Genomic DNA, 11,613 nt, shown 5'->3' with positions numbered 1-11,613 from the left:
ATCTGCACCACCTTTCCTTAACAGAGAAGTTTCTGAAACATAAAACCTTGTCCAAATTCATACACAGACAAAGAAAGAAAGGCTCCAAGGACCATCTTCCTTCCTGAGAGCCCATTCTGGGATGCAGAAGTCTAAGCAAAGTCAGGAATCAAAGCCAGGGCCTATGGGCTTCGGAAAAGCTGACTAGTTTCCAGAGAAGTAGAACAGAGGTCTCTCCACATGTTAGATATTCACATTTGCAGCCTGGGGTTTTCAGCTTCACATGAGGAGTTTGGTTAGCAAACCCTACTGCCCTCCCCACATGTGCGTATTCTGCTGTTTAAAGTCAGAATGATCAAGGCACTGTTTTTAAAGGCACGGTGCTGTTTCACAAGAGTGAGAAGCACTGCCAGGCCCCTCTAGGGAAAGGGGAGGGCAAGCACACACTGGTGGGTCAGGTTTTGCCTTAGACAACCTAAGCATCTCATCATCCCCGCCCCCTGTGGGCAGGTAGGCGGAGTCCAGTGGGGCACCTTAGGGCACCAGCATATTTTTATTTTATTTATTTATTTTTATTTTTAATTTTTTAAATTTTTTTGGTACCTGGGCTTGAACTCATGACCTTGCACTTTTGAGGCAGGCAGCGGCACCACTGAGCTAAATGCCTGGTCCTCCAGTACCTTGAGTACTCAAGACCTGCTTTCTGCTTGCTGGCTGAACAGAAGAAAGCAGGATAAAAGAGAAGCTTCTGGTGGTTTTTAAAGAAGTGTGCCTTTAAACCTAACTCAGTGTAGCTCAACAGCTGGGTTGGAAAATTGGACTGTTAGCTCTGCAGCTTGTGGCAGGAACTCACTGGCTGAAAGAAAATAAAAGCAGCTTGATTTTGTAAACTGCCACTATTATGAATCAAGGCAAAGGCCTCTACGGAGCTGGGATGCAAGCAACTTCCCTTCCCCATTCCTACACACCAGGGGAAATTGCCAGAGGTCTGAGCACTACAGCCATTAACAGAGCTGTAAAGTTTGCATGTTCCCAGCTCTGCCTTCAGGAATCATAGCACCAGAGCCCAGAGTGTTGGCGCATGCCTGTAACCCCGGCACTCAGGAGGCTGAGGCAGGAGAATCACTGATGAATTCGAGACCAGCCTGGGCTACATATTGAGTTCCAGGTTAGTCTCAACTACATAGTGATACCCTGTCTCAAAAAACAAAACAAAAAAGAATCAGCACCAGAATTCTAGAATCTCAGATCCAGAATACATTGGAGATGGTGCAGGTATTCCTGTTTCAGTGGAGTCCAGTGCCCCAGAAAAGGCTCACTTTCCTGTTTGCCAGCCTAGACCAGTGGCAAATTCCTTCTTGTGTGCACTGAAACTCGCCTCCAAGGGGCTGGGGGTGTAGCTTGGTGGTACAGTGCATGCTTAGCATTCACAAGGCCATGTTCCATCGTCAGAATCCTCCATCTAAGCCTCAAAACATGCCTTCCATGCCTTCAGTGGCATGGTGCCTGCCTCACAAGCGCAATGTCTTAAGTTCGATTCCCAGTGCCAGAACACATACACGCACACACACACATGCACACGCATGCCTTCCCTTCGTCCACCAGCATGGTATTAGATGGAAACAACCCTTGGAGATGACCTAACCCACAGGCCACATACCTGAACTCACCAAGTATTTTTTTTTTCTTATTCTAGTGTTTTAAAACATTTTGATTCAATGAGACTTTCCAGAAAAATCTGGCCATGCAGGTTGATATAGGAGGCTGGCAACAGTAAGCTCACATTACCACCTGAAAACACCTGACTACAGTTGGCAGGGACCGGTCTTTGATGTGGGTGTGGCCATCCAGCTTAGCCAGGCCCCATCCCAGCTGACCCCTTGTCCAGGAGACTCTTGTTCTTCACAGGTTTGCGTCTGTGCCCATATTTTACCAGCACCCTCCCGGCCCATTTATTTTTACTTATGTATTTATTTAGGTACCTGGGACCGAACTCGGAACCTTGGGCTTGCGAGGCAGGCAGCAGCACCACTGAGCTAAATCGCCGGGCCATCCATCCTTTATTTTAGCCTGTTTCCTCTTAGATACTTGTTCACCCCCTAGGGTTTCTTTCTTCTTGTCTTGCTCCTGTATTCATCACTATTATGAAGACAACCAATCAGCAAAGCAGTTTCATCTAACACTCCTTTCGCTGTGCCCATCCGTCTAAGTAACTGGCTCTTCGCCAGCAACTAGACCACCTCTCCCATACATCAGGGCTTCTGGGAATTTTTGTGTTGTCATGACTAGGGCAATCTGTGCTTTGGGGCCAGAGATGCTAAACTATGCTAATGGGGAAAAACAGTTCTACTAAAAAACAAGCAAAACATCCCATTCAATGCTAATAACTCTCATGAAGAAAACACTGCTTTAAAAGGAATGCTTGCTGATTTTGTCCTGTATCATTTATGTGACTGCTCTATGCCTATGTAAAATAGGGATAACATTTCATTCGTATAACACTGCATCTCCATGACAGTTGTATGGATTGTATGAGATAAAGCAAAACAGCTACTTGACACGTGAACCACACAAATGTCAATAGTGATGACTGATGTAGAAAATGGAATGGCATGGCAAGGACAAAGTGTGTCAGCCCACAGAACTGAAATCTATTCTGCTAAGATAACCATCTGTCATTAAACTATGTCAGCCTGGTCACGTTGCTTCTCCTGTCACATCACAACGAGGGACTGTGCTGGATTTCTGGAGTCCCATCTATCCCAAATATTCTACAGTTCAGGGTTTCCAGTGAGACACCTGGCGCCTTCTGATTTTCCTTCAGGCTGTTGTTTAGGCCGGCATTCCCAGGCCCAATGCTGAAATACCTGGGCTGTTTCCTTCTCCCTCAGATTAAAGAACAAAGACCAATGAAGACCCAGAGACAGGCACAGGAGAGATGCATGCTGCTGTCACACTGCTCCCCTGAAGTTCACGACGTTCCAGGAAGCTGTGGTAGGTTAGTGGCCTGAACTTCTGGCCCCTTTCCTTAAGAGTTTTCTCCCCAAGACCCAGCCCTTTGTGCTGGGCACCTCTCAACCACTAGACTGGCACCACAAAGATCCAAGGAGCAGCGCCTGAGGCTCAGAAATGGAGGCCTCCCCCTGCTGCCTGCTGGAAGGTAGGCTGCGCACACCTGGGGGAAGCAGAGGAGGCTGCATATCAAGAGGAGAAACAGCAGTGCAGTTCATCTGAATAAATCAGGAAGAAGGTTATTACTGAGAGAATAATCTGTAACTAGGTACCAGTCTTGATGAGGAGGAGGACAGACAGTAAAAATGGACAAAAAAAATGGAAATAGAATTCTCGTGTCTGGGGTGGAGTTAAACAGTGCCATTTTCCCTTTTACTGAAGGTGTTACTGCTGGATTTTAGAGGAATATTACAAATGATACCTCAAAACACCAGATTATTTAAATAAAGATTTGAAGGGAGGTGGTTATCCTCTGGCATTCAACTGTTTTAAGGACAGAAGGCCCTCCCTTCCTTAGATTTTATAGGGGACTGATGCCCTCTGGTGGAAGATAAAGGTTACACCTACTGGTCAAAGGCCAGAGATTTGTTTGGTCATTGGTATTTGAGGAAGCTGCAATCCCCCAGCTCTGATATACTAGCAAGAGGAGAAATACCAGGCACTAAGTACTTGCACAGTCCATTTCATGTGTCCAGCACAGCTGTTTTACAGATCTTTAAGCTGAGGCTTCGAGATGACAAATGAATCACCTCAGGTCACACAGCAAGCACTAACCAGCAAAACTCACTCAGCACCAAGGGTTCGAGGGTCAGCGTTTCGGACACAGACACACGTGCATATATATTCTAAGGACACTCCTCTCTCCCACCCCATCCCCACTAAAGGGAGAAAGAGCAGACACATATCCACTAAATGTGTCTTCTATCCAGGAAGTTCAAAGTCTTTACTATAGCTGGAATGCACGCTTTATTTCCCACTAGTGATTCTTTTAGCAGTAATGATGAAGAGGGAAGAGATCCAGACTGAGAGGAAGCGAAACCTTGTCACTCAGATCAAACATGCTAACCAGCCTACAATGCTTGGTATCGCCTCGTGACTTCATAAGGTAAGGGGAATCAAGACATGGTCTTTAACGCCATTTAACCTAAATATTTTTTTATACTCTGTGCCCTGAACCTGAAACGTTCTCCTCTCCCTTTTCTCCAGCCCTGAAAGATTTTCTATGAAGCAGAAATAACCTGGAGTATCTGCTTAATTAAAATCTAAATCCTGGGCCAGGGATTTGGCTCAGTGGTTCCGCCACCTACTTTGCAAGCACAAGGGCCGAGTTTGATCCCCGGTACCAAATAAATGAAATCTAATCCCATAAAACCAAAGCCCATCTCACCCCCACAATGTTTCCATGACTGTCCCTAAACCACATCCCACACCTTCTTCCTCTCCCTCCCTCAGGGTTCCTAGCCCAGCAGGAGTGGGAACACAGGCACACTCTGCCTTCATCCTACCTGACTGCAACCTGCGGGTTGGGGGATTCAAGTCCGCCGTCCAAGCCTGCCCGGTGTCTTGGCACCTGCGGATGCTTACAAGTCACTGTTCTGTATCAGTGTTTGGAGTTCCTGGAGTTTAGGGCTCTGGGGCTTGCATATAAAATTTTGCATATGCACATAACCCTTTTATCTCCAAAGCTTCTTCCCAGGCAGATGTTCTCATATGCACAAAGTCAACACACCCAAAACTCAACATTCTTTTCCATCTCCCACTACCACCACCACCAATTTGATCATTTACCCACATCCTCAATCCCTTTTTGCTTTGGGTACCGGGGATTTAACTCAGGACTTTGCGCTTGCGAGGCAGGTGGTGGCACCACTGAGCTACATCCCCAGCCATCCACATTCTCAATCCTGAAGAATGGCACCGCCACCCACCAACTGCCCAAGCCAGCCCTGTCGTAATTTTCACCTTGTTTGCTCTCTTACCTCTCCACGTGGGGTGCGGGGCTCCCTCGTACTGGGTTTAATCAGACTTGTCTCTGCAATTCTCTCTCCACAGTTCTGTCTTAAACAGCTCACGGGATGTCTGCCTAAGTGACCGATAAATGTTCTTATTCTCCTCAGGCCCCCAACCATTACCTCAGGATCATCACCGATTCCCAGGCAGACTGCTGCAGTCTAACTATCCCCCTTGCTTCTGCTCTAGCCAGCACCCCATCTACTCAGCAATGAAGCCCCATGAGCTTTCATAAATACAAGGGAGACGCTGTCACTCTCCTGGGTAAGGCCTCCTGTGGCTCTGCACTGCTTTCGGGACAAGATTCAAGTGTGGCATATGTCACACTGCCCTCCTCGCCTCCCTGCCCCATGCAGAGGGTTTGCTCCAGCTCTGTGGAGTAAGTTCCCCAGACCAGCCTTTCTTCCACTTGCTGCTTCCCTGGCCCACGTGGAAACACACACTGCTTTAAGACCGTAGCCAAGTTGAGGGCTGCCTCCTTAGCCATGTTGTAATCCCAGCACATGTTAACATGTAATAAGTATTCAGTGAATGGTCTTATCTATTGTTTAGTTTGAAGAGGATCAATCAAGTGAGTTCAGAGTTGGGATGTACATATCAAGACCGTCCCCATATCCTGTAATACTATGACATGTCTAACATCCTTTCACACCTTCACAGGTTGGATTTGTATAACTCTGGGAGCACTGATTTGGAATTTGTTTATTGACAAGTTTTTAAACTCAGTTTTTAGTTCAGCTTACCTTCCTCCAGCCTCAGGACATAAATCTGCACCAGGAACTCAAGGTGGGCAAGGATGTAAAAGACCAGCAAACAAAATGTTACAAAGGCAGAATCATGTTAAAAAGTACCTTAGAAGCAGAGCATGGCAGTGTACACCCAAATCCAAGCTCGTGGGGCTGAGGCAGGATCATGAGTTCAAGGTCAGCCTATGCTACAGAATGTCTCAAAAACCAAAACTGAGAAGTGGAAAGGGTCACACAGAGAAAGAAGCTCTTCTCATCACTTCCTCTAATCCAACTTCTAGTTTGTTTCCATTTTTAAAATGCCATCCCTGGTATCTCTGGTAACACCTGCCCTACTGCAGGGTCTCCTCGCAAATTTAGGAATTATCACTCGCGTGGCAGGCTGTGATCGGTACCCGGCAAAGCTCACACACATCCCATTGCAGGACAGCGCCCTAAGCGCTGCTCAGAACTGACCTGTTTCATGTACTGGCTTTATCTAACAGTGAACGGCCTTTGCAAAAGCACATGCACTACTGCGTTCTTTGTAGCCTGTTCCCTGTTCTTTGCTACCCCGCCTGAAGGCCATGGGCCATGGACCAGTGGGTTTAAGGAAGCCCTTGAAATTGAACTTAAGTGTTACACTGTAAGAAAACCAGTGCTAGAATGCTCGCTTCAGCAGCACATGTACTAAAAAACAGTGCCACAGACCCTAGCAAACGCTAGGTACAAAAACACAATACATTCAATGCTAAAAAATAATCTGCAGCTGGGCGTGGTGGTACACATTGACTAGAGTTCAAGGCCAGCATGAACGACACGGTGAGACTGTCTCAAAAGACAAGAAACTCTGCAGCTGGTATGGTTGTACAAGTCTGTAATCTCAACTACGTGGGAGGCTGAGGCAGGATGATCACAGCCTGAGTAACATAGCAAGATCCTGTTTCAAAAAATGTGAACAGTAGGGCCAGGGATTTAGCTCAATGGTTCTGCCGCCTGCCTCGCAAGCCCAAGGACCTGAGTTCAAACCCAGCACCCTCCCAAAACAATGTGAACAGTGCTGGGGATATAGCCCAGTGGCTATATGCTACCTAGCATACATGAGACCTTTGGTACTTGTTAGGAAAAAACTACAAAGTTTAAAGGATTCTTTTACATTTAGGAACCTAAAAATGAAATACAGCAATTACTCCAATAGGTAACTTGAGGGAAAGCTGCTGATTGTAAATCCATCAACTTCTCCAAATCCAATCAATGAGATTAAGCTATAAACAGAATAATGTATTTCCCCAATAATGACAACACGGAATGAAAATAAAAATATTTAATACACAAACAATAAAGTCAAAAAGCATTGAAAGCATTACATAGTGCAAACACCAAAAATGTAGAGCTAGTGGCTTAGCGGCATCTATAAAACCATGCGAGAGTACACGGTAATGTCTCAAGTGGACCACTATCCCAAGTTACTGTGAATTGCCTTTTCTTTCCCATTTCAGGAAACTGCATTTGCTACTCCTGTAAACTGTGACTCTCATCAGAAATATCTGGAAAACTGCGTGTTTTCTGTGCACTGGCAGTGCCCTTAAGGATTTCTGTACATTCAGACCACAGCAAGTTCCCTCAGAAGAGAATCTGTTATCCAAACTTAACACACACTTCTCTCAGAACACTTGGAGGCACAGCTCTTTTCTAATCAAGCTAGCTGGCCATGGTGGTGCATGCCTGTAATCCCTGCACTCTGAGAGGCTGAGGCAGGAAGATCACAGGTTCAGGCATGGCCTGAGCAACTTAAGAGACTTAGTGAGACCCTGTCTCAAAGATTTAAAAAAATAAAAATGTTTAAAAAGGGCTGGGAATGTAGGTCAGTGTGAAGAGTCTGGGTTCAATCCCCAGCAAAGAAGAAAAACTAAAAGCCTTAATGAAAGAACAGAGCTAGAAGCACAGATAAAAGGGTCACAGTAAGCAACACTGGCCCTGCTAGGCAGGCAGAAAGAAGCACTTGTGCTCAGTTTCCAGGACACAAGGGGCTGAACATTCAACCCAGAGCTGGCTTTTTACCAAGAGTATAACAGCTTCCTGTATCTTCTTCAGGCAATTACAGGTTTTAAATCAATCGCTCATCTCCACGATAAACTATGAGGTAGAAAAGGCAGGTGTGGAAGCTAATTTTCAAATGACAAAAACTGACACTTCAGAAGTCTACGGCTGGAGCACACGTGGTGGCGTACACCTGTAATCCCAGCACCTGGAGCACCTGGGAGGCTTCAGCAGGAGGATCACCATGAGTCTGAGGCTAACACAGACTACACAGTGCGTTCAAGGGCAGCCTGGACAACACAGCAATAGCCTATCTCAAAAAAAACCCAAAACCAAAACAACAATCAAAAATTGAGAAATAGATAACTTTGAGCTAAGAGGACCAAAGAGGAAAAGGGAGGAATAAAGGGGAAATATCTGTTGACATCAAAGTACTTACTGTCTTTTAAATACAGTAACATCTTTGGATAAGAAATTAAATGCTCTGATAAATCTTCATATGGTATAATGGCAATGGCAATTTTCAATAAAGCATTTGCCAAATTACAGCAACTGTTTAAGAAAGCAATCGCTCTGACTGTGCTACCAGGCCCTTTAAAGGCATCTCATCTCCACTGTAAGAGACGGGGTGGGCGGGGTGGGGATCCCACCAGCTGGGCTGCACTCACCATTAAATGAAGTCCCTATATGCAGGAATGACACCCTGCAGGTGATGTGGCAGGTGGTTCTCAGGGGACTACCAAGAAATACTGGCCACCTCCTGCAGACCTGCAGCTTTCTCTGTCATTCAAAAGACTACTGATGAAGGCTCAACAAACACAACTGTAGGCCTACTATGCCAGTTTCTTTAACAATGCCACATTCACCAGTAATGGCATTCCTTGGATTGCACATTCATTTCATCAACCAACCTCAAAATGCTTATTCCACCCTCTCCAGCCGGACTGGAAAAAGTGACTCCTGAAAAGGGAGAATGCAGGTACAGCCACAGCAGGTAACAAGCTGAGCTAGACCAACGAAAGAACATCCCAAAACAATCAGAGAAAACTGTCACCAAACTAGAGAGCAGCTTTAACCACTACCCCAGATACTCATTTCCAGTTTAGCTTAGGGTCCTCAAGATTTCTCCTCCTATACTAAACTGCAACTCCGTCCACTAATAAATCTGAGCAGTTCCATTCCCTACAGCAGTGCAAATTTTCTGACACTTGTAAACACTATACTTTTTACTTCTGGCACAGGGGAGAGCTTGCAGCTTCCTGTATCTTTGAAGTGCAGATTCTACACACAGCTACTTCCCAGTCTACAGCCATTTTCCCCAAAAGGAGCCTTGGTCTTGAGCCTGTGGGGTACACACACATGCACCCACACAAATGAGGGACCAGCCAAATTAACTCTTCCCTAGAGTATGGGTCTCTGCCACTTAAGTCCATAACAGGCTAACTGGAAACAACAGATTCACAGTATCTAAAGCTATGTACTTTCAGAAGTTCACATAACTGCAGAAAAAAATAAAATAAAAATGCCAAACATCTGGTTAGTGAGTTTCCTCCATTCCAAAGTCAACTGAGGTAACATTACAATAGCTTTGTAGAACCCAGGAACATTCGCCAATTTCTCATGAATGACTTTTTAAAGGAGCCAACGTTGCACAAATGAGCACACATAAAAAAGCTTCAAATTTTCCTGCCCTTTAAAAATAACTCAAATCAAGTAACATTCTACAAAGTATTACATATGTCTAAACCTAATAAATCATAACTAAAACACAACCCTGTTATTTCAGATGCTGATAGTGACTCGGTTTCCTTGACGCAAGCTCACAGCAGACCAGAGCTGGCCTGGCTGGACTCCTGTGCACTGCTCCAGCTGCCAGTGGAAACCTGGGCTGTCCCTGGACGCACTCTGGAGAAATGGGAATACCGGTTGAAAGGCTTCATCTACAGTTTCTAAGTCTAACTTAAGTACTAAATACAAAAGCTTTTGCTCATTGTTAAGTATACTGTAAGTAGAGTTAGTAACAGTGTGAAGCTAGAGTCTTTTTGCTGTAATCTAGGAAACTTTTCTAGTGATTTATCATCTCTGCTCTGAGGATCATAAATACTAACCCTAAATGGTATGTAATATAAAAAATATAGTGCTAGTGTGGTATGGTTTCATTATTCAGCCTACAGCATGATGCAGCAGAAAGCGCTGAACTCCAACATCCATTTTAAAAGCTCTCTTCTCACAGTCAAGACTTTGACTCAAGCATGGCTCACCACTAACTAGGGTGACCATACAATTAATGTCCAAATAAAGACATCTGAAAGTAAAAGGAGTAAGAGGGTGATAAACTGAGTAGGATGCTGAAAAGTAGAGGCAAACTGGCACGACTCTGGAAAACCAGAGCATTCTGTTTCCACGATTACAACTAAAAGATGACTGGGAGTATACCCTATACAAAGAAGCTTTTTGAAGATTTCACATACAAACTGTAATTTGCTTTAGTGGCAGAGAATAAAAATATCTGTAACCCAGTAACAATGAAAAAGAACAAAGCTGGGTGTCACGGCACAGGCCTGTAATCTCAGCAGTCGGGAGGCTGAGGCACTAGGATCACTGCAAGTTTGAGGCCAGCCTGGGTTACACGGTGAGTTCAAGCCTGGCCTGAACTCCACAGTGAGACCCTGTTTCAAAACAGCCAAAATAAAATAAAAGAAAGAACAAAATCATCTGTGTGGTGACACATGACTGTAATTCCAGAAACACTGAGGCAGGAGGATCCTAAGTCCAGCCAGGGAAGTTCATCAACTTAGTAAGGCGATGTCTTAAAAGTGTGTTTGGGCAGAGGGTGCTCCAGTTTAGGGGGTGAACAAAAATATACTAAGAAGATGGATTGAAGTTTCCTGCAGGTAAACACAAGGTTTGGCTCAAACATATCCCCAGCAGCACAAAACAAAACTTACACTTATATCTTAAAAGCAAAGTACTTGGTACTAAGAGGGCTAGTGAAAAACTAAGATAAGTAAACAGGGGGAAAAAAAAAAGGAAGGCTGAGTGACCTACATGGATTCTATGCTGGTAAAGACGTACCGATATTACCATTGCATATCTATCAACAAAAGATGCGGTTCTTAGATGAAAAAAGATTCTGCAAGTTTACATAAAGGGATCACAGGTGCAAATGCAGTTCCCTAAGTTTCAGGACTCCAGTTTATCACTTACAAAGGGGCCTAATGAAAATCAAACAAAACTGACAGCTATCTATTACGAGGACAGTGTTATGGGGAGGAGATAGGGAGAAAATTAATTTTTAAGGTTTTAGGCTATTCACCGTGTTCCCAGTTTAACTCAAAGGAATAGTTTTGCCTATGAGGGGAAAACACTCATCCATAAGCCCTGAAGAGCCAGGCATGAGCTTCACTAACCAGGACAAAATGTTCAGGTCGCTCTGTCACCTTATCTGTTCTCACAGTGGGAGTAAATGTTCTGATTAGCTAACCTTGACATTTACAACGTCTTTCATTCTTAGGAGAAAGTGTTAAAAGTCACTGTTCTCTCTAAAGTCTCATTTTGGCTACAAATCAGTCCCTAAAACCAATTACTAGATCTGTATTTTAAGCTTTAGTCATCTCACATTCAACCAGCCCTATCACTTAAAACATTTAACAAACAGGATGGTTGGTACACACCTGTTATCCCACCTCTGTGGGAGGGTGAGGCAGGAGGACTGAAAGATCAAACTCAGCCGGGCCAACCTAATCAGATCTTGTCTCATTTTTAAAAGGCTGCGGACAGATGTAGATCAGGGAGAAGGCACTGGGTTCAATCCCCAGTACCACTACAAAAAAAAAAAAAAAAAAAA

Source organism: Fukomys damarensis, unplaced genomic scaffold (genome assembly GCF_012274545.1).
Source record: "Fukomys damarensis isolate Sample0158 unplaced genomic scaffold, DMR_v1.0_HiC HiC_scaffold_11, whole genome shotgun sequence".
Classification (NCBI taxonomy): Eukaryota; Metazoa; Chordata; class Mammalia; order Rodentia; family Bathyergidae; genus Fukomys; species Fukomys damarensis.
This window is presented reverse-complemented; position numbering follows the sequence as displayed.